The 23,804-nt window shown below is 41.5% G+C and overlaps 2 long non-coding RNA genes across 4 annotated transcripts in view; one reads left to right on the forward strand and one right to left on the reverse strand.

Annotated features, from left to right (window-relative positions):
- The first annotated feature begins 11,320 nt into the window (after positions 1–11,320).
- LOC129633832 (uncharacterized) overlaps positions 11,321–23,804 on the forward strand; it is a 32,224-nt gene continuing 19,740 nt past the window's right edge. Inside the window, exons 1-3 of one of the 3 annotated variants that reach the window (XR_008705320.1) lie at positions 11,321–11,616; positions 13,312–13,549; positions 21,010–21,082. This is a non-coding gene — a long non-coding RNA (uncharacterized LOC129633832). The other 2 variants (XR_008705321.1, XR_008705322.1) reach the window with 2 other exon arrangements.
- Positions 12,114–12,599, reverse strand: LOC129633833 (uncharacterized). The gene is made up of 2 exons (XR_008705323.1): positions 12,465–12,599; positions 12,114–12,359 (listed from the first exon to the last, which is right to left on the reverse strand). It is a non-coding gene; the product is annotated as an uncharacterized LOC129633833 (long non-coding RNA).

Raw genomic sequence — 23,804 nt, forward strand, 5'->3', positions numbered from 1 at the left:
ACCTGAAAGGACCCTAAGGAGTTCAGTTGCCCATCTCCTCTTTCAGCCTCTTTAAACGAGAATGGTAGGAATGGTCGTTCTTCCAGCTCTGAATAAGGTCATCAACCAGGCTGTTTCTAAACAAAGTCTGCCACCCAAGTTTCTGCCCCACCCTAAAGGAGTTCCTGACCTCCGTGTCATAATTCACGAAAATTTCCCGTTGCCTTGATGACTTGTTCTCATTGTCCGCAGCTCCTGTCGCCTCTCCTTAGTTTCGTTTTCTTCTTTAATCCTTCATTCCTTCTCGATTCTAATTTTATTATTATTATTGTTATCTAACGTCTCTGCCACTATCTGGCCATGATTTTCTAACCCTTATAAATTCTTCCCTTATTAAAACAATAGCAACGTTGTGAGCGATCACGGAATGACCAATCATATACTGAGATTTAAAAATCTTCCCTGATATCGGTGTTTCTTTTGTTTTTTAAAATAATCCCAAACTAAAGGTTGATTTCTGCTCTAAATTTAGCGTGTTAACATGGAACTTTAATAAGGTTTTACAAGGCTTACAACTTTTATCTCTTCCTAAAGAACATGGAAAAGGCCCCAAATCCATCTCTGCATAAATTCCTGAAATAGCTGCTCTTCTCTTTTTTTCCAGTTTATCTAGATTTACCCACAGCATGCTCTTACTCTACCACTTTTCTTTATATCCTAACCTAACCTTGTATTCCCTGGTACCTCAGCTAGTAAAGAATCCGTCTGCCATGCAGAATACCCCTGTTCCATCCCTGTGTGTTTAGACCAACACAATCATTAATATGGTTGATTTTAGGGTTTTAGGTGTATTATTTTATTATTTGCTTAGTTTGTGCCTGTGGTGGCTGTATCTCTATTACACCTTTCCTGTCTTTTCAAATATTCCTATATCTTTTAGTAACCTATTTAAATGTATCCACTGATTTTGAACTATATCTCTTTTTAGTGTTTTTGTTTTTGCTTTTTTTAGGGGTCAGTAACCCTTTGATGCGATAGTTGGCATGTATATTACATCCACATGTATTGACAACTCCATCAGACAGTGTTTACATTTTTGCTTCAGGTAATAACATGTATTTTAAAGAATCTAAGAGAAAATTTGTCTATTATCATCTGTTACTCTTTCTTTATTCGGAAGTTCCAAGTTCCCGCAGGGAATAGTTCAGGTTGAAGGATTCCTTCTAGTATTTTAGAGAAGACCTGCTGCAATGAGTTCCCTTAATTTGTCTGAGAAAGTTTTATGTTGACATCATTACCGAAGGATATGTGGATTCTGGGCTGGCAATTCTTTTCTTTCTTTCTTTCTTTCTTTCTTTTTTTTACATTGCCACATACCTTATTTTTAAAATTGAAATATAGTTGGTTTACAACATTATGTTGGTTTCAGGTGTACAGTGTAATGTTCTTTCTTTTAGCATTTTACAGATTTTATACTATTGCCTTCTCAGAACCTTGGTTTCTAATAAGAAGCAAACAGTCCTTCCAGTTGTTCTTCCCATGGACATACATAAAGGGAATTGTTTTTCTGTCTACTTTCAAGATTTTGTCTTTTTTTTTTTTTAATCTTTATTTAAATTTTATTTTATTTTTAAACTTTACATAACTGTATTAGTTTTGCCAAATATAAAAATGAATCCGCCACAGGTATACATGTGTTCCCCATCCTGAACCCTCCTCCCTCCTCCCTCCCCATTCCATCCCTCTGGGTCGTCCCAGTGCACCAGCCCCAAGCATCCAGTATCGTGCATCGAACCTGGACTGGCAACTCATTTCATACATGATATTTTACATGTTTCAATGCCATTCTCCCAAATCTTCCCACCCTCTCCCTCTGATGTATAGACACTGATGTATAGAACAGTCTTATGGACTCTGTGGGAGAGGGAGAAGGTGGGAAGATTTGCAAGATTTTGTCTTTATCTTAGTTGTCAGCAGTTTGATTATAATGTGGATAGGTTTGGTTTCCTTTGAGGTTATTTTGTCTTACAGCTGTATATTTATGTTTTTCACCAAATTTATGTTTTCTTTGATAATGTCTACCTTTTTTTCTGCATTTCTCTCTTTCCCATTTCCTGTTAGGACTTAAATATCATGAATAGTAGACCTTTTGATATTGTCCCACAGTACCTTGATGGTGATTTTTTTCAATCTTTTTTCCCTTCTGTTATAGAAATTGGATAAATTCTGTTGATCTGTTTGCAAGTTCTCTGACTTTTTCTTCTGTCACCTTCACTGTGTTATTGAGATCATCCCACGAATTTCTTTGTTTAAAATATTGTATTTTTTAGTTCTAAAATACTCACTTTAAAAAATAGTTTTTATTTCCCTGCTAAGAATATCAATCTTTTTGTTTATTTCAAGAGTATTTACCTTTGTCTCATTGAACATGATGATAATAGTTGTTTAAAGGTCTGAAAAAGTTTCTATATCAGGATAATCTTGAGCTTGACCTCTGATTGTCTTTTCCTTTGACAGTTAGTCACATTTCCGTGTATTTTGTATGTTGAGTAATTTTAGATTATACCATAAACATTTTGAATCTTATACGATTCTGAGTCCTGTTAAAATCCTCTGGAGAATGCCAGCTATTTTCTGTTGACAGGTAGTGAACCTGTGTATGTTCAGACTGTCCTGAGCTCTCCTTCTGTGGGCAGAAGTTCCTACATCAGTTCAGTTCTTAAAGACTTTGTTCTCCTGCTGTGGGTCTTTACCCTACGCAAGCAGCTCAGAGTGAGCCTAGGACTCTTATCAGTTCATACACAGAATTAGGGGCTACTTTTCCCTATTTCTTTCCCCTTTATTATTTTCCCCATTTCCTGTGACTCTCAGGGGCCCCTTCATCCAGCCCTCTGGGTAGAAATCTGGTGTTCTTCTAGGAGTTTTAGCTACATGAACTGCTGCGGTTGGAGTTACTATCAAGGCCAAACAGTGAGGGAAAGGAGAGAAGAAAATGCGGTCTTCACACTCCAGGCTGTAGGGTCCTCCATCCGGATGGACAGGTTTTCTCCTTGGGTTTAGGTTCCTGAGCCACCATGGCCTCCTCAGGGCAGGGCCAGGAGAAAAAAAAAAGAGAGAGAAAAAAAATCCCAAATCTATGTGACTTTATACTGATCACAACGGTTATGTAAACTAAAGTATGGAGAAGAGACAAATCTTCCTTACAGAAGAATTCTCAACCTTTGACGTAGATTCTCTTCCCTCCTCTTAAGTGCGCGCTGGATTTAGTCTCTTGTCTCCAACCGGCGAACACATGTTAGGTTAACACCACCAGTGATTAGTTATGTTGACAGAAGTTACCCTTGATGTGAGAACATGAAAAAGACTCTTCACTTCTTTAATGTTCTTTGCTAAAACCCATAACTCCAGTCTAAACATGAGCAAAACATCCAGCAAACCCAATCTGAAGGACATTCTACAAAGCACCTGATGAGTGTGCCTCAAGACTCAAGGCCAAGAAAGCAAGAGAAGACCCAGAAACCCCCAGAGAACCATGGAGACATGATGACAATGAAATGTGGTGTCCTAGAATGGCACTTTCATGCATTGGAGAAGGCAATGGCAACCCACTCCAGTGTTCTTGCCTGGAGAATCCCAGGGACGGGGGAGCCTGGTGGGCTGCCGTCTCTGGGGTCGCACAGAGTCAGACACGACTGAAGCGACTTAGCAGCAGCAGCAGCAGCAGAATGGCACCCACAGCAGTAAAAGGACAGTAAGTTTGGAGTTTAATCAGAGGCTAAACACACCAGCATTGTTTTCTTGGTTTTAAAAAATGGAACATGTTAACATGAGATGTTAACGATGGGCTAAATAGAGTGAGGGGGGCTCAGGGACTTGATACTATCTTTCCAGTTTTTCTGAAAACCTAAAGTTATTCTAAAGTAAAAGTTTACTGGAAACAACAATGACAGCAACAGGGATTTCCCCCATGCTCTCCGGCTTGTGAAACACCTTTTCCTAGTTCTCTAAAACTGAAGCGTTCTCTCTGAATTTTTGCGGCCTGTGTCTTCTTTGTACTTCCACACAGGGGCCACCCTTGGTTTCAAGTCAGGAGATAAAAGGAAACCCTCCACAAAGCTCACTTTTAATATGGTTTGCTTTTTAAGTTTTGACTTCCCTCCCTAAGCTACTAATTGGTATTGGTGCTCAGATACTTGCTGTTATTATTATTGTTATTATATTATTGTTATAGTATTATTGTTATTTTAACCATCATCAAACTTCTAGCTGTCATCACTGTGAGAAAGGTTATTGTATGCTGACTCCAAATTGCCCAGTATCTTTCCTGATCCTTCAGGTCTTTTGGTGGCATTGGTTTAGTCCCTAAGTCATGTCCTACTCTTGTGACCCCATGGACTATAGCCCATCAGGCTCCTGTCTGTGGGATTTTCCAGGCAAGAATATTGGAGTGGGTTGTCACAGGGAATCTTCCTGACCCAGGGATCTAACCCAAATCTCCTGCAATGCAGGTGGTCTCCTGCATTGCAGGTGGATTCCTTACCGCTGAGCCACAGGTCTTATAAAGGTAATTAAATCACTATATAAGTACCAGCTCCCATTCATTCTTGTGTCATGCACACATTCATCTTATTTTTGCCTGTTATATTCAGTTTATGCTCATCCATACCTGGATCTTAATTTGGGGGTGGCACTGACAAGGTTGCTGACATTTGAAATGTGTTTGCTGTCTGAATTCCTGTTTCGGAGCTGGAAATTGAGTTCACAAAGCAAAGATGCCTAGGAAGTAGGAGAAGGACCTAACCTTGATTGCACACCATTGAATGCCAGTCAGGATGCTCAATGTACGCAGTCCCATTCAGCCTGACAGTAACCTGGTGAAGGGGCGCCTTGGAATGAGGTCCAGGATTACAGGCTTGGTGCCTGAGGTTCAGAAAGATGGAGTAGCCTGCTTCATTCCACAGCCAGTAAGTGCAGGGCTGAGGTCAGAACCAAGGCCTTCCATCTTCATTAAACTGCCTTCAGTGTAAGCTAAGGGAAAAAGAAAGAAAGGAAGGGAAGAAGGATGGAAGAGAAAGGAGAAAGTACAGAAGATGAACTTACTTTAATAAGGATGAGATCAGACATTGACCACTACCAGCATGGATTCCCTACTATCACAGTGTATGCGCACTTGAGTGTGCGGTGCTCCTCTCTGAGTTAGTGATGCTCTTTTGGGCGTGGCCAGCACTGTTCTGGAGTACCCTGTCCGCAATTGCATACTCAGTCGCTTCAGTCGTGTCCAGCCCTGTGTGATCCTATGGACTGTAGCCCGCCAGGCTCCTCTGTCCATGGGATTCTCTAAGACAAGAATACTGGACTGGGTTGCCATGCCCTCCTCCAGGGGATCTTCCCGACCCAGGGATCAAACCTTCAGCGTCCCCTGTGTCTTCTGCATCGCAGGCAGATCTCTTGGCAGCCACCCAAGAAGCCCACCCTGTCCATCCATGGACCTAAATTGACCCTCTGCTTTCTTCCAAAAATGATTTGTGGCAACTGCAGAGGAAATAACTGAAATGAACTTTTTTTTTTTTGCTTCAAGGAAAGTTGGGACGGAGAAGGCATATGAGGGAAGAAGGCAACTAAGGACAGGGATACAAGAGAAAATAAAACACAATTCTAAAAAGAAGTACTGCAGACAAGTTTTATTTGATTCTCCATTTTGGTGGAGAGACTGGAGTTCACATAAGGGCAGAAGGACTGTTTTGCTAAAGCTATCTTATTCTAAACAGCATAAGGATCCTGCCTTCTTCTTGCATGGTTTACACACAGGTAATGTAGTGTGTTGTGACGACAGCTGAATAGAGCAAGGAAAGTTGTCTCCTGCGGATGAACTTAATAGCAGATTACAATTCCATTATGAAAACTGAACAGGCAGATCAGAAAGCAAGGCATGTGAGATAAGTAACCATTAACGATCTTAGGTAAATATAATTAGATTTGTATTGAGTGCAGGCTCGATGGGAAAAGCTCATTGTGACCCAACATCATTCGTTTTACATGACTGCCCCCTACTCTGCCTTGGAGACGGTCACGCGGTAACAGACTCTATTGTTGATTTCACAAAACCCCTCCTTGCAAATATTTGAAGCTCAGGAAGAATTCTAATTAAATTAAGTAATAAAATTATCATGAAAGCAATGTAAATTGTAATAACATTTAAAAATCACTTTATGAACTGAGTCCAGAGAATCAAGACTGTTTTCTGGTGGACTCGTGCTGCGAACATGTGAACAGGGGCCAGTCCCCTTCCCCTGCTCTGGTCCCATTCAGACCCTTCCACCACTGGAGCCCTTCTCCCTGGTCTGAAGCCATATCCACTGTTGTCAGCTTAGTGTGTACATTTGTAAGCTTCCCTGGTAGCTCAGGTGGTAAAATATACATCTGCAATGCAGGAGACCTGGCTTCAATCCCTGGGTCAGGAAGATCCCTCTGGAGAAGGGAATGACTACACACTCCAGTATTCTTGCCTGGAGAATCCCATGGACAGAGGAGCCTGGCTGGCTACAGTCCATGCAGTTGCAGAGAATCAGACACCGATTGAGTGACTAAGCATGCACGCATGGTGTGTATATTTAGTTTTTTGTGTTTGTCTTGCACACACTCACATACATAAATTGTCTTATCGTTATGGGTCTCCACCTTGTTTTTCTTCACGTTGGAGTATCCTGGAGCTTTTTTTATCAGTACCTAAAGGCCTGCCTTCATGCAACGCACAATTCCATTTTGTAACAGCACCATTGTCTGTATAATCATAGTACCCCTAATAGGCATCTAGGTAGCTTTAGATTTGGGCTTATTAGTAATAACAGTGCTGAACATCTTGTGTAAGTCTCTTGTATATGTGTACAAGTATTTCCCCTAGGATAGAAACCTTACAGTGTAGTTGCTGGGTCAAAGGATGTGTCATTTTAAATGTAAATAGATGCTGCTAAAATGTCCTCCAAAAATTATATCCTTTTAATGAGTGGATGGATGAGTCAATTTTTTATCTTGTCAACACTAGACATAACCAGTCTGAAATATTTTCCAGTCAGATGGGTGAAAAATGGTATTTCATTAGGGGTTAAATTTACCTTTTTTATGAATATGAGTGAAACTGCATATTTTCACACGGCATGTTGTTCTGGGAGATGGCAATTCATCTTGTCCTTTTTCTCATTGAGTTGTTATTTTTTATGTATTTTGAATATTGAAACTTGGTGTTATATACTGCAAACATTTTCTCTCATCTTGTGCATTTTAGTCTTTTATAAATATTACAGATGCTTTTTATTTAAACTGAATATAAATTCATTTGCTGTGGTCATATGTATCAGTCATTACATTATGTTATCAATTGTTTTACTCATAAAAAGACCTTCCCTTACTTGCAACTATAAAGCCTTTCTCTATATTTTTTTCTAAAATTTTCTAATTATTTTTTATCTTAAACTCTTAAATAATCTGAGTCTCTTGTCAGGGAAAATACTTATTTTCCCCCCAAGAGATAGCTAATTCCTCCTACATAATTTATTGTTATTGGTTTATCCCCATTCTTCAGTATGAGGATATGTCTTTCTATCACACAGTGAATTGACAAAGTCCATCAGTATGTTTAAAAAGAAAAATTCTGTCTTGTACTGCTCTGTTGGCTGTGCCTACACCAAAGCAACATTTTTGTTTATTTCAGGTTTTTCTACAGTACGCTTCAGTAACTGGTAGAGCAAATATCACTTCCTTTCTATTCTTTAAGCATTTTATTTTGGCTATTTTTATACTTCTTTCTTCCAAAAAAAAATTTTAGAACCAACCTGTCTGATTTTCATTAAAAACTACAACAACAACTGTATATTCAATAGGGATAGCATTGGAGAATATTGAATTTATGTTAAATTGTTGTGAATGAGCAGTTTTAAACACCTTCCAGGAACTTATGTGTTCTTCAGTAAAACTGTATCTTTTCCTTCATATGAGTCTTGCACATTTTTGGTCAGGTTTATAATTTAATTTTCTCTGCTGTTTTGATGTGATAGGATTGTTTTCTTCCTATGTATTTTCAGATTGCTTATTGCTAGTGCATGGGCTTCCCCTGTGGCTCAGCTGGTAAAGAATCCTCCTGCAATGCAGGAGACCTGGGTTCAGTCCCTGGGTTGGGAAGATCCCCTGCAGAAGGGAAAGGCTATCCACTCCAGTATTCTGGCCTGGAGAATTGCATGGACTCTATAGTCCATGGGGTCACAAAGAGTTGGACACGACTGACTGACTTTCATTTTCTTTCAAGAATAATAAGAATGCAGATAACACCACCCGTATGGCAGAAAGCAAGGAAGAACTAAAGAGCCTCATGATGAAGTGAAAGAGGAGAGTGAAAAAGTTGGCTTCAAGCTCAACATTCAGAAAACTAAGGTCATGGCATCCGGTCCCATCACTTCGTGGCAAGTAGATAGGGAAACAGTGGAAACAGTCAAAGAGTAGGATCCAAACCTTATTTCTAGCATTTGCTGCATAAAGTTGAGGAAGGGACTAAGCTCTCTGAGCTTCTAATGCTAACACCTTCCTCACTGTGGGTCACATTATTGAATGAAAAGTGCCTGAAAGTGAAGTGAGAGTCGCTCAGTTGTGTCTGACATGGAATTCTCCAGGCCAGAATACTGGAGTGGATAGCCTTTCCCTTCTCCAGGGGATCTTCCCAACCCAGGGATCAAACCCAGGTCTCCCACATTGCAGGAGGATTCTTAACCAGCTGAGCCACCAGGGAAGCCCTGAAAAATGCCTGCTATCCAATAAATGCCCAACAAATGGTGGCCTTTGCCGTCCTAGGTAGAGACGGACTTTGAGTCTGACAGGGCTGGTTTTGAGCCCTGGCTCTGCCATTTCCTCATGGCATGACCTTGGACAAGCCATTTGGACTCTTTAAGCCTCAGTTTCTTCAAAGTCAGGCTGGTCATAATTAAAGGATTCAGTGAGAACACATATGTGTTAGTACTTTGTAATATTTTTTTGTAATATTTCATGTGACAGTAGCTGGTAGTCATGTCACTTCTGACAGTCTTCCTTCTCAAGGCAAGAAAAACAAATGCTCTTGTTGAGATGTAGAAGAGAAATATATTTTACTAGTTAACATTAAAATCATATTTGTAATTAGAACATTTAAAGGAAGCTTCAAATACTATCTGTAACCAATGAAGAATTTCAGGATTTTGGGTGTCTGGAGTTGTGGGTGTTTTAAAGACATTCTCACCCAGGCCATTTTCCATAAAGATGTGTAATAAGGATCCCAGGTAATCATCCAAGCCATTTGCTCAGAGCCTCGTGTCTCACTTCTTTCTTGGACCTGAGCCACACAGGATGCTGCTTTTTGAAGACATAGTGATGCTGACTTACAGCTTGATTTCATGTCCAAGTCACACCATCATAGATTATTTGGAGGTGGGGATGGCAGTGAAGGCATCTCAGTTGCTTGGGTTCACTATTCTAACTATCAGAGTAGAAATAATCCTTTTCTTTTATTCATCAAATGTAGGCTGGCATAAGAGGCATTTCGATTACTGTTAATAAAATGGATTGATTATCACAAATGTTGATTCTGAGTCAGAAATTCTTTGAAATTGGACACAGTGGATCGCAGTGTAAGAACATTTGATTGAAGGAAATCTTATTGATGAGACTTTTTTTTTTTTCATAATATCATATCCAGGCAGATTCTGCCATCAGGCAGTGGCTGATTTGAACATCCTAGAGGTGAAGCCTGATGAACCACGTCCACCAATGTGACAACCATCTATTCTAACCTTGAAACAAATTATTTTGTAAAAAAGCCGTTAGAAGTAATGAACTTTTCCAAGTAGAACTTTTAAGACTGCCAATTAATGCCTCACATTCATTGCCAATACCCTTGAGCTTTACATCTATTGCTCAATGATTTTCAGAGAAGTAACACACTTTAAGTGTTGACTGGAAAAATCCATGTTCTCATCAAATGCATGTGGAAATGATTTGCATATACAGACCAGAGGTGGAGTTATAGGCAGGTATCTTAGGGATACTGACACTTATTTGCAAAACACCAGATGACTCACCTGAAATTTCACAGCTGCTAGTGGTGATTCTGAGAGAGGTCAGAGGCATTTCCCCACCCTGCTTGTGAAAAACCTTTGTACATCGTATGGAGAGGGGTGGGGGCGGTGAAGGCTAAGATTCACGACTTATTGACAGATATTGTTAAACTTGGATTTTATATCACTGAACGTAAACAGAAACAGACTCACAGACATAGGAAACAAATGTGGTTACCAAAGGCAAAGGGGAGAGGAGGAGGAATAAATTAGGAATATGGAACTAACAGATGCAAACTACTGTGTATACATAAGGAACAACGATAGAGCACAAAGCGTTATACACTCAGTGTCTCATAATAGGGACTTCCTAGGTGGCTCAGTGGGAAGTAATTCTCACAGGTGGTTTCAATCCCTGAGTTGGGATCTCCTGGAGGAGGAAATGGCCACCCAATCCAGTATTCTTGCCTGGGAAACCCCATGGACAGAGGAGCCTGGAGGGTTACAGTCCATAGGGTTACAAAGAATCAGACATGTCTGAGCTACTGATTTCTTTTTTAATCTTGTAATGATCTGTAAAGAAACAAAATCTACAAAAGTACTGAATCACTATGCTCTACACCTGAAACTAACACAAGATTGTAAACCAACTATACTTTAATAACAACTTATTTATTTTAGTATTTTTTCAGGTTTCATGTTTAGGATGTAAACAGGATTGTACATGAGGGCAAAGATTACAGATAGATTTTCTTCATCTCACTTGACCCGAGGTTGAGCACATGTGCTACCAGCACAGAGCGGGTGCTGAGAGCCGCAGGGGAAGGTAGAGTAGGTAACGGAGTGACTACTGATTACCCCAGATCCATTGTAGGTAATCAACCTAGAGCAGTGGTTCTAAACTTACAATGCACTGTAGAATTTTCTGGGTGCTTTAAAAATACAGATGCTTGGTGTATTGCTGACCCTGCTCAGAGTGGCAATTGTCTTGCTGTTCATAGTGTTGGTTGAATCCAGGGTAGGCAAGGTGCAAGCTGAGAGGCTGGAAGAAGACTTGAGGAGCCATAGGGACTGCAGACACGTTTTTTCTCTCCTGGCTGGCCTGGCAGCCTTAACACAGCCTCTCTCCTGGCTGCAGCAGCCACAGCATAAACATAACATAGCCATAACAGAGCCATAACATAGCCACACATGACATAGTCATGGGGTCACTCCAATGTAGCCCCAGTGCAGCATCAGGCAGGGCTTTCATGATAACGTTCATACAGGGGTACTGCACAGATCCTAGCCCACAACCAAGCGAGCATCTCGTGATGCACGTGTGAGGTGCTAGAAATTATCTCAGCTGTTACATAGTCATTATTTACAAAATGTGGAGCAGGAGAGCCTGAACACACCATCTTGGCTCATTTGCTCTCTCCCTACACTTGGGTTCCACCCAAACAAATTGAATCAAAGCCTCTGGCCTTGTCACTGATGTTTATTGTGAGCCTTCCCAGAAATCCCAGCTTAAATCGCATATCTGGTGCAAGGACCATGGCTCTGAATATTGGTTGTCTGAAAGGTGAGTTTGTTCTCATTGGAAATGGAAAACCACCTGGTAATCCTTATTTGTTTAGAAACAATGGTAGTATCGGAGCTTAAAGTGAGGGATTCAAAGAAGAAGTAAAAATGTACAGGAAGTGCCAGGCTTGAGTTCTTAACCTGAGATCCCTGAAATCATAGGGGTTCTTGTAAACCCGTGAAATTGTGTGCCAAGTTTGGAGTATATGTGGGTCTCTATGTTTAGGGGTTGGGGTGTTAGTCACTCAGTCATGTCTGACTCTTTGCAAACCCATGGACTGTAGCCCAGCAGGCTTCTCTGTCCGTGGGATGTTCTGGGCAAGAATACTGGAGTGGGAGGCCATTCCCTTTTCCAGGGGGTCTTCCACATCCAGGGATTGAACCTGTATCTCTTATGTCTCCTGCATTGTCAGGCAGATTCTTTTCCACTAATGCCACTGGCGATGGAGAGAGAGGGGTAAAGATTCATCCCTTAGAGAGGATTCTCAAAAGAAGCCACAGAGGGAAAAGGCACTTTCATGAAATTCATACATACACGAAGATACACAGTGTTAAAGAAAATGTGGGAGGGTCCTGAGTACTTCCCCAAAATGTCACTTCTGCTTCTTTCACATGCTCTGATTCTTTCAGTCACCAGTTCCTTGTTCTCAGGGGACTGCTGTGGCTCCCATCTGCTGTCCTGCCCTAGAGAAAGTCATCTTTCCTTGGAGCACCTTAGCACAGCTGAGTGGGTTCCATCTCAAACTACAAATGATGAAGTAGAGCAGACAAGATGAGCCAACAGCGAAGACTGTTGATAATATACTTCCTAACACACAAGGGTCACAGGAGGCGTCTTCTAATTCTTACCATGCTCCTGCTCCAGATGTCTGTTCCACTTTCCAGAGATCTTAATATTTGACTTCCTCCTGACCTTCCATCTCCTCTTGGCTGGGACAGTCTTAGCTCTGGCTACCGGCAACCTTGTCATGAGCCAAAAGTCTCTGGCAGACCACTTAGAGATTCCCGTCTCGTTTCTGAAATAAGGGATGTCTTCACGGCTTCAGCAACCCGTGATTTCCGTCTGTTTTCATAGGGAGGATGGCAAATAGGTTTGAATTCACATGCTAAACCCCACCAATTGGTAAAAGCATCCTCACAAAACTTCTTAAACTGAAACACGTGTGGGTATTCTGTGAGCATCTTGCTAAAATGATGATGCTGATTCCCTCTGAGACCCCCTGTGAGTAGCAGGCTGTGGGAGAGCTCTGTTGCGAATGATTCATCGGCTGGGATCCTTTGGCCACGTCTGTCCAAGGGTCAAGGACAGGGTGGCGGAGCCCTGAGGTGCCCTGAATTTGCCAGATGAGATAACAGCTCTTGCACAGCCCTGCTCCTGCCTGGATGCTTTGTGGCTGCCACAGACGTCCTGCTCCGTGAGCTCCAGTTTTCCTTTTCCTTGTTTACTTGTAATTCCTTCCCTTAGCACAGAGAGGAGGATCTTTATTGTCCCTACAACCCAGGAGCAGCTCACATTACAGCCCTGCCATCAGTGTGCTTCAGATCTGGCCTTGGCAGCCCTGTAAGAACTGGCTCTCTTTTGCCGATTGGATGGGTCTGGAGAGTTTCTGCTGCCCCAGCCAGCACCGTGTGACCAGAACCCCAGGTGTTCCCGAGCTTCAGTCAGACCCTTGCAGCTGTCTTGTTTCTTGCCCAGGTTGAGGCATCCACTCCGATTCTCTGCTGAGTCTGGAGCCCAGGCCTTCTGAGGGTTGGCTCTGCTTCAGATACGGCTAATCCAACCCAGATGGAGTGTGAAGGTGAGATCCTGACAGCATCTAGGGATGGAACTTGGACTCTGAGCTGCAGCATTTCGCCCTGGCTCCCTGGATGTTGCCCTTAGGGGCTGGTGCCAATCCTGCCTGGGCCAGCATTAGCTCTGCTACTGCGACTTGGTGAGTCAGATGTTGTTGGGACTTGCTGTTCCAGTCCTGGAAGCTGCTGGCATGCTAAATGATTATTATTAATAGTAGTGGTATTAGTATTAATAATAATGATATAAGCACTAACAATTAGCATTTATTGATTGCTTCCTATGTTGCAAGCTGTGGACTAAGTGTATTGCACGTATTTTTTCATATAATTCTCCGAAGAACTCCATGAGATAGTTTCTCTTTTTGGCACAATCTTTGTAATAGAGAAACTGAGGCCCAGGGGGTCAAGGAACTTACCCCAAATCACTCAGATAATGAGAGGTGGAGCGAAGACTGGAACTCACAGTTTTCCTTCAGTTTTAAAGCCTGTGCTCCTAATCACTAGGGCACACTGTCTCCACTGCCCAGTGCCCAAGCCATCCCTGATTGACAGCTGCTGTGAAACTTCAGCAGTGAAAAACCACTAATGAGTTTCCTTTAGAAGCTGCTGAATGTCAGAGGGAGAGATGTTTGGGGGAGGCATCTGATTCTGCAACATTTGTGCTCTGGAACTCTGCATAAGCAAAGTTCTTAAAGGTTCGTGGGCACACTATTTGCATATAAATGACTACTCACAGTTTAAATATCCAGGAAGGGAGTTGATACCTTCTGTCATTTCCGATTATTTAACAAATTAATAAGGAAGCATGACCAGCTGAAAGTGGAAATCATTTCAGGCTGGGAGTGACTATAAAGCTATACTGCAGTAGATGGGCGGAGACAGCGGCCGGAAGCAGCCATATGTCAACGGGAAGCAGGAGGTGCAATGCCATCGCCTTCACAGCCTGAATATGAGTATTCGGTCCAAGTGCCAGAAAGTTTGACCTCTCCTGCTCTGTGATTTCCCTGGCAGACAGTCACACTGCCGCATGGAAATGCTGCCAGACAGTGCAGTCAGCCCTTGCCAGATACACCATTTCTTTACTGATACACAATCCATCAGGCTTTCTTCTTTTTTTTTTGGCTGTGCCATGCAGCATGTGGGATCTTAGTTCCTTGACCAAGGATCGAACCCACACCTCCTGCACTGGACTGCCGGGGAAGTCCCCAGAAAACACCATTTTAGGGTAGTTTCTATACCATTAATTATGATTGCTTTGCATTTTTATTACAATTGTCCTTAAGGATGTTTAAAGAGTTTTCAAAGACATTTTTTAAATGCCAGTGATCATCTGAAGGACCTCCTGGTGCTTTGTTTGTGGCATCTCTTGGCCCCTAACTTTGGAAGAAATACCGGAGCTCATATAGTCCTGAGCTGAGTGCTGCCAAGGTTACTGGGTTCCTTGGCTGGGTTTCTTGATGGTAAACAGAAACTGACTCCAATTAACTTGGGCAGGGAAGAATGGGCATTTATAAGAAAGCATCTACTAGTTTACAGAAGGGATGACTAAGAACCGGAAGGGAAAGGAAGTAGGAGAGCTCCGGAAATCTAGGCGTCAAGAACGAGTGCTCTGCCTTTAGAAATTGCTCAGTGTCAAGAGGAAACCATTCATCTTTCCTCTTGAGTCATACAGTCCTGGGGTGGAGAGCACTCGACAAACGTGCTGCAGTCAAGAGCTCACTCCTGGGACCAAGGCAGGGAAACACCTTGGCTGACAGACAATGCTGTTTGGGTAGCTTGACTGGCAGTACAGCCCCAATTATTACCCTCCCTCTATCCATGCCCTTGTAATGACTTCACAGCTTTTCCCTCAATGGGGAGGTATTGTTTCTTCACCTTAAACCTTGGCTGGCCTGCTTTAGCTGTGTTGATGATGTTTTGGGCTTCCCTGGTGGCTCAGCAGAAAAGAATCCGCCTGCCACTGCAGGAGAGGCAGGTTTGATCCCTGGGTTCGGAAGATGCCCTGGAGAAGGAAGTGGCAACCCACTCCAGTATTCTCGCCTGGAGAATCCCATGGACAGAGGAGACTGGCGGGCTACAGTCCAAGGGGTCGAAAAGAGCCGGATACGACTGAGCGACTAACACAACAGCCATAGGTGACATCTCTGGGGGTGGGCCACAGCGGGCTCATAAGCTTCTGCTCTCTCTCTTTCGGGAAGCTTCAAGTCTTGAGAACAAGTGCCCGCCAACGTGGTGGGGCATGAGAGGCTGTGTGCCGTGCAGAGGGGCCGTCCCAGCTGAGTCATCCTAGCCAGTGTGTTCCTTAATTCCGCTGTGCCTCAGACAGCTCCTCAGCCTCAGCAGTTCAAGGCGGCAGTCCACGTTTATTACCTCACACGGCCTCTGAAGGTCAGGAGTCCACGTGCCACTTAAATGGGGGGGTTCAGGCTGGGGGTCTCTCACAAGGTTTGGACAAGATTTTGGCCGGCCCTGTAGTCATCTGAGGCCAGAACTTTCTCTTCTGATAAGTTGCTCTTACAGGCCAAGTGGCCCTCTCACTTGGCTGGTCAGTCGGCATTACTTGTTTACTAGACAACTTCCTTGCTCCTCACGGGGGCCTCTCTCCCCCTCTAGGCTGCTTGTGTGTCCTAATAACAAGCCCATGCCCCTTCCCAGAGCAGACCATCCAGGAGAACAAGCTGGAAGCAGCAATGTCTTTTGTGACCTCAGAAATCCCACACCATCACTCTGCCGCACTCAATTAGAAATGAGTCTCTACGTTTGGCCAGTATTCAAGGGTAGGAGAATTACGCTCCATGGTTCAGAAGAAAGAATGTGAAAGAATTTTCAGACGCATCTTGAAACCAGCACAAAAAGCCAGCCTCTAGTCACCTGTCCAGCTGACCGAAGAGGCATGGGCCCCTGGGATCAGCCAGACCAGCCCACATCAGCAGAAGGTCCCAGAAGACCACATAAACTTAAAAAAAAAAAATGTGTTGTTTTAAGCCACAAACATTTATAGTATACAGTTTGTGATATGTGTGTGTGTGTGTGTGTTAGTCTCTCAGTTGTGTCCGACTATGCAACCCCATGGACTAGAGAACTGGTCCAGCTCTTCTGTCCATGGAATTCTCCAGGCAAGAATACTGAATGGGCTGGCATTCCCTTCAGGGGATCTTCTTGACCCAGGCATTGAACCCGGGTCTCCAGCATTGCAGGCAGATACTTTACTGTTTGAGCTGCCAGGGAAGCCTCACAGTTTGTTATGTAGCAATCATTAATATACTTATTAATACCGCATGCAGTGAATGGCTTCCCCAATGGCTCAGCAGGTAAAGAAATCCCCTGCAGTGCAGGAGACACACAGAGAAGGAAATGCCAACCCACTCCAGTATTCTTACCTGAAAAATTGCAGAGACAGAGGAGCCTGGAGGGCTGCAGTTCATGGGGTCGCACAGAGTCAGGCATGACTGAGTGACTGAGCACACACAATGACAGAGGGCTAGCTCTCCAAAGAAATGTCAGACTTAGATCTACTGACATACCTGTCTTCAAGGAATGTGCAGTTCTGTGAAGGAATGACACAGGCAGGCTTCATAAAGCGAAAGGACCACAGTAGAAGCATTGCAGGGCCCAGAGTTCTGTCAGACCAAACTACTGCAGATGCTAAGTGATACTGCTTTTAAACTTATTTTATGAAAGTAGAGTTGATTTACAATGTTATGTTAATTTCTGCTGTGCTGTAAAGTGAGTCATATATGTATGTATGTGTGTATATATATATATATATATATATATATGAAAAGTGAAGCTGGAAGTGAAAGTCAGTCAATCAAGTCTGACTCTTTGCAACCCCATGGACTATACAGTCCATGGAATTCTCCAGGCCAGAATACTGGAGTGGGTAGCCATTCCCTTCTCCAGGGGATCTTCCCAACCCAGGGATCAAACCCAGGTCTCCTGCATTGCAAACAGATTCTTTACCAGTTGAGCCACTAGGGAAGCCCTATATATATGTGTGTACACACACACACACACACACACACACACACACATATCTCACTCTCACTCACTCAGTTAATTATCTCCAACTCTTTGCAACCCCATGGACTATAGTCCACAAGGCTTCTCTTTTCATGGTATTATCCAGGCAAGCATACTGGTATGGGTTGCCATTTCCTCTTCCAGGGGATCTTCCGGATTCAGGGATTAAACCCGAATTTCCTATGTCTCCTGTTTTGGCAGGTGGATTCTTTACCACTGCACCACCTTGGAAGCCATATTCTTTTACAAAATGGTTTATCACAGGATATTGTGTATAGTTGCCTGTGCTATACAGTAAGTCCTTGTTTATCCACTCCATATATAATAGTTTGCATCTGCTAATCCCGAACTCCTAATCCAGCCCTCCCCCGCATCCCCCTTGGCAACCACAAATCTGTTCCCTATACCTGTGCGTCTGTCTCTGTTTCATAGATAAGTTCATTTGTGTCATATTTTGGATTCCACATATAAGTGGTATCATATGGTGGCTGCCTGTCTCTTTCTGACTTACTTCACTTAGTATGGTCATCTCTAAGTCCATCCATGTGGTTGCAAATGACATTATTTCATTTTTAATGATTGAAAACTATACAAAAAAGATCTTCATGACCCAGATAACCACAGTGGTGTGATCACTCACTTAAAGCCAGACATCCTGGAATATGAAGTCAAGTGGGCCTTAGGAAGCATCACTACAAACAAATCTAGTGGAGGTTATGGAATTCCAGTTGAGCTATTTCAAATCCTGGAAGATGATGCTGTGAAAGTGCTGCACTCGATATGCCAGTAAATTTGGAAAACTCAGCAGTGGCCACAGGACTAGAAAAGGTCAGTTTTTGTTGCAATCCCAAAGAAAGGCAATGCCAAAGAATGTTCAAACTACCTCACAATTGCACTTACCTCACATGCGAGCAAAGTAATGCTCAAAATTCTCTAAGCTGGGCTTCAACAGTACATGAACTGAGAACTTCCAGATGTTCAAGCTGGATTTAGACAAGGCAGAGAGATCAAATCATCAACATCCACTGGATCATAGAAAAAGCAAGAAAATTCCAGAAAAACATCTACTTCTTTATTGATTACACCAAAGCCTTTGACTGTGTGGATCACAAAAAACTGTAGAAAATTCTTCAAGGGATGGGAATACCAAACCACCTTATCTGCCTCATAAGAAATCTAAATGCAAGTCAAGAAGCAATAGTTAGAACTGGACATGGAAAAACAGACTGGTTCAAATTGGGAAAGGAGTATGTCAAGGCTGTATATTGTCACCCTGCTTATTTGACTTATATGCAGAGTACATCATGCAAAATGCTGGGCTGGATGAAATACAAGCTGGAATCAAGATTCAGGGAGAAATATCAATAACCTTAGATATGCAGATGACACCATCCTTATGACAGAAAGAGAAGAGGAACTGAAGAGCCTCTTGACAAAAGTGAAAGAGAAGAGTGAAAAAGCTGGGTTAAAACTCAACATTCAGAAAACTAAGATCATGGCATCTGGTCCCATAACTTCATGGCAAATAGATGGAGAAACAATGGAAACAGTGAGAGACTTCATTTTCTTGGGCTCCCAAATCACTGCAGATGGTGACTGCAGCCATGAAATTAAAAGATGCTTGCTCCTTGGAAGAAAAGCTATGACCAACCTAGAAAGCGTATTAAAAAGCAGAGACATTACTTTGCTGGCAAAGGTCCATATTGTCAAAGCTATGGATTTTCCAGTAGTCACGTATGGATGTAAGAGTTGGACTATAAAGAAATCTGTGCACCAAAGAATTGATGCTTTTGGACTGTGATGTTGGAGAAGACTCTTGAGAGTCCCTTGGACTGCAAAGAGATCACACCAGCCAATCCTGAAGGAAATCAGACATGAATATTCACTGGAAGGACTGATGCTGAAGCTGAAACTCCAGTACTTTGGCCACTTGATGCACAGAACTGACTCATTGGAAAAGACCCTGATGCTGGGAAAGATTAAAGGCAGAAGGAGAAGGGGACAACAGAGGATGAGACGGTTTGATGACATCATCAACTCGATGGACATGAGTTTAAGCAAACTCCGGGTGTTGGTGATGCATAGGGAGTCTGTGGGGTCACAGAGAGTCAGACATGACTGAGTGACTGAACTGAACTGAGTATTCAATTGTGTGTGTGTGTATGTGGATAACATCTTTATGCATTTATCTATTGATGGACATTTAGGTTGTTTCCATGTTTTGGCTTAACTGTGAATAGTGCTACTATGAACATTGGGGTTCATGTATCTTTTTGAATTGTAGTTCTGTCTTGGTGTATGCTCAGGAGTCGGGTTATTGGGTCATACAGCAACTCTATATTTAGTTTTTTGAGGATCCTCTATACTATTCTCCCGAATATTCATTGGACGGACTGATGCTGAAGCTGAAATTCCAAAACTTTGGCCACCTGATATGCAGAGCAAACTAATTGGAAAAGACCCTCATGCTGGGAAAGATTGAAGGCAAAAGGAGAAAGGGGCACAGAGGATGAGATGATTATACAGCATCACTGATTCAATGGACATGAATGTGAACAAATTCCAGGAGATAGTGAAGCACAGGGGAGCCTGGCGTGCTGCAGTCCAGGGGATCACAAAAAGCTGGACACGACTTAGAGACTGAACAACAACAGAATTCTCCACAGTGACTGGACCAATTTACATTCCCACCAACAATGCAGGAGGATTCCCTAGTCTCACATCCTCTCCTGCATTCTTTATTTATAGATTTTTTAAATGATGATCATTTTGATTTGTGCAAGGTGGTACCTCACTGAGGTTTGATTTGCATTTGTCTAATAAGCAGTCATGTTGAGCATCTTTTCATGTGCCTGTTGCTCATCTGTATGTCTTGTGATTGACTCTTAATTAAGAGACTGGTCAACCCTGGAGGGACATTAGCCTGAGCCTTTCCTAAGAGATGCCATCTAAGCAGGGTTAAAAGCTTCATAGGAATTGTTGAAGTACTGAATATTAAATACTGAACTATTCAGAGGGCTTGAATATGCAAAGCCTTAATGGTGTGAAGCAAGACGGCATAGTTTAGAAACCAGAAGTAGTTCAGAATTCCTAGAACCTGAGGTATAAGGGGACACTGGTGGAAATGCAATATAACAGGTAGAAAAGGGGCTGCCCATCAAAACCTTCACATGGACATGAGATCATCCATCTTACTGTTCCTGGAACAGTCCTGGAGGAGGACAGTCCTACTGATTCTGTTAGTATGGTGCCCTTTCAATATCAAGTCAATCCTGGTTTGGATGATAAATTATATGGTCAACACACCCCTATGTTGGTATAAGAAGAACCAGTTTTCACAGTTCAATCAGTAATGGCACTTTTCGCTCTATGATGAAATAATGGGGGAAAAAAACGTAATAAATTGGAGAGAAAACTAAGAATCAAGAAAGTTATTTTTGATGAGTGATTAGAAAGGCAAGACTTTCCAAAAAGTCTTCTTAATCCTGTTTTTCAAAAGATGATATTTATTCCTACAGCTTCCTATTAGAAGTGCAAACTTACTGTTTAATATGAACTGAAAGTTTTCTTTTCCTAGATTTCTACCACATTTTCTTGTTGGCTGTCTCTACTTTTAAAGAAAACTGCTGATAATTTTAGTGTAATTTAAGGTAAGTATGCCATGTTGTTAATGTTCCCCATTAATTACTAAAGTCACATTATTCTGAAAATAGAATTTTTAATAGTTATCTTTTTCTTTTTATGTCTTATCACTAGTCTTTCATCACATTCAACACAGCTAGTCATATGTACTAAAACCAAAATACTTTTACACTGACTGAAAAAAACTTGCAAACCTCTCTCTCCAAGGAAAGATTTTTAACTCAGAAAATAGCAATTTTGTGATGAGCTACCAGATAATTTACATTATCTGTCAATGGTGGTATTGCTTATGCATTTCCTTTCAGATCCATAGTTATTAAAAATAGAATTCAATTAGTGACTGGTTCTTAGGAAGTTCTGGCATTTATGATTCAACTCAAAAAGATAGCATTACATGGACAGCAAGTGATTATACAGCAATACTTTTTACATTATGTAACATGATGTACAATAGTACATCAGAGGAATTTCAACAGTTACTGAAAAGAAAATAAATTTCCTCATTTCTGCAAGTTATACATTTAGATGTTTTCTGTCTTTAAATAAAAGATTTTAATGTTTCTTCAGTGTCTCCAAGATTTTAATTCTTTACCTTGGTCAGACGTTTTTATGGTTGTTAACTCATTGTTGTGAAGCCGCTCAGTTGTGTCCAACTCTTTGTGACCCAATGGACTGGGGCCCACCAGGCTCCTCCATCTATCGAATTTTCTAGGCAAATATCCTTCTCCAGGGGATATTCCCAACCCAGGGATTGAAACTGGGTCTCCCGCATTGCGGGCAGACGTTTTACCATCTGAGCCACCAGGGAATCATTTGTAATTTCCTTATATAATTTTTTCAGTCATAGTTATTTAATATTTATCTTAAAAATTTAGATTGATACATCCCCCCCCTTAGTTTCAGTGTAAAATTAAAGCAGAAAATAAAGGGATAAATACAAATTAATGGAATCCAGTATGATTTTATTTTTAATCCACTTTGTTGGTTTAATGATTTTATAGAGTTTTACCAGCTGAGCTAGCAGGGAAGCCCAGTGGCTTTATAGAGTATATCTTTACTTACCACAGTCTACTTCAAAGTGCTGTTTCACCAATTCATAAACAACCTCATGTTAGTATACTTTCATGTCTTTCCCTGTAGCCTTTGTTCTATTATCGTGATGCATTTTGCTTTTTTACCTATTATAAACAGTAAGCTAGTAAGCTACACTGTTATCAGTTTTGTTTTAAATAATCAACTACCTATTAACAGTGGAAATCACTCGTCTATGTATCCAAGCGGTCCGTTTCTAGTGCTCTTCATTCCTTTGTGTAGACCCTCATTCTATCAGGTATCACTTTCTCTCTGCTTTGAGGGAACTTCATTTGGTCACTGGTCATAAACTTTTTTAGCCTTTGTAAGCCAGAGAAAGTTTCTATTTCAACTTCAGTTATTTAAACATCTGATTGGAGTGCATTTGATTTTCAGTGTTGTGGTAGTTTCAAGTGTATGGCAAAGTGATTCAGCTGTATGAGTACACACAGTCATTCGTGTTTAGATTCCTTTCTCATGTGGCTTGCCACAGAGTACTGAGTTGGTTTCTGTGCTATACAGTAAGCGGTTGCTGTCTACTACTACTTATATGTAGTGGTGTGTGTGTGTGTTCCTCTCCAACTCCTGATTGATCCCCCATCTGCCACAACATTTCCCCTCTGGTTATCTTCAGCATTTGAAAGCCATTTTCATAGGTTATAGAACTCTAGGTTGGCAGTTTTTTCTTTCACTACTTTAAAGATATTACTCCACTGCCTTGTTTTTCACATTGTTTCCTTGGAGAAATATGCAGACGTTTCCTTCTGCTTGCTTTACAAATTTTCTCTCTATCACTGTTTTTAAGGAGTTGATTATGATGTGAGATGTATTGAGTTCTTAGATGGGTGAATTTAGAGTATACATCACATTTGGGAAATTTTTAGCCATTATTCTTTTAAAATGTTTTTCTGTTTATCCCCCTATCCCTCAGGCACTACGATTGCTTGTATACTAGGCTGATTGAAGTTTTCCTGCAGCTCCCTGAAGCTGTTTGTTTTTGAGTCTTTCTGTGTCTCATTTTAGTTTCTTTTGTTATGTCTCTAAGTTCACTAAATTTTCTTCAATGTCTAACCTGCCATTAATCCGATCTAGTAAAAATTTTTTTAATTTAAAAAAAATTAAAATTATTTTTTAATTTTTAGCTCACACATTATAGTTTTTATCTCTTAACCTTTTATTTGGGTCTTTTTGTTTATATTTTCTGTCTCTGTAATTTTCTGAACATATGGAGTACAGCTATAATAAATGTTTTAGTGTACTTTTTTCTGACTGTAACATCCATGTTAGTTCTGGGTTGGTTTCTGTTGAATTTTTCTTTATTATAGGTTATATTTTTCTGCTTCTCTGCATGCCTGGCAGTTTTAATTAGATGCCAGGCAGTGTGAATTTTATCTTTTATGGATTTTGTATATTTTTGTATCCCTATGGATCTTCTTGAATTCTGTTCTGGAATAAAGTTAAGATAATTGGAAAGAATTTGACTACTTCACATCTCACAGTTTTAGCCTTTGTGAGAAGGGTAATGGTCAGTCTATGGCTAATCATTCCCACATGCAAAGCCCTCTGAGTACTCTACCCCGTGCCTTAAGGACCGTGAGCTTTTCCAGTCTGGCCACTGGGAACAGGCATTATTTCCAGTCTTGCATGGATACAGACGCC

This window comes from Bubalus kerabau, chromosome 19, assembly GCF_029407905.1.
Source record: "Bubalus kerabau isolate K-KA32 ecotype Philippines breed swamp buffalo chromosome 19, PCC_UOA_SB_1v2, whole genome shotgun sequence".
Classification (NCBI taxonomy): Eukaryota; Metazoa; Chordata; class Mammalia; order Artiodactyla; family Bovidae; genus Bubalus; species Bubalus kerabau.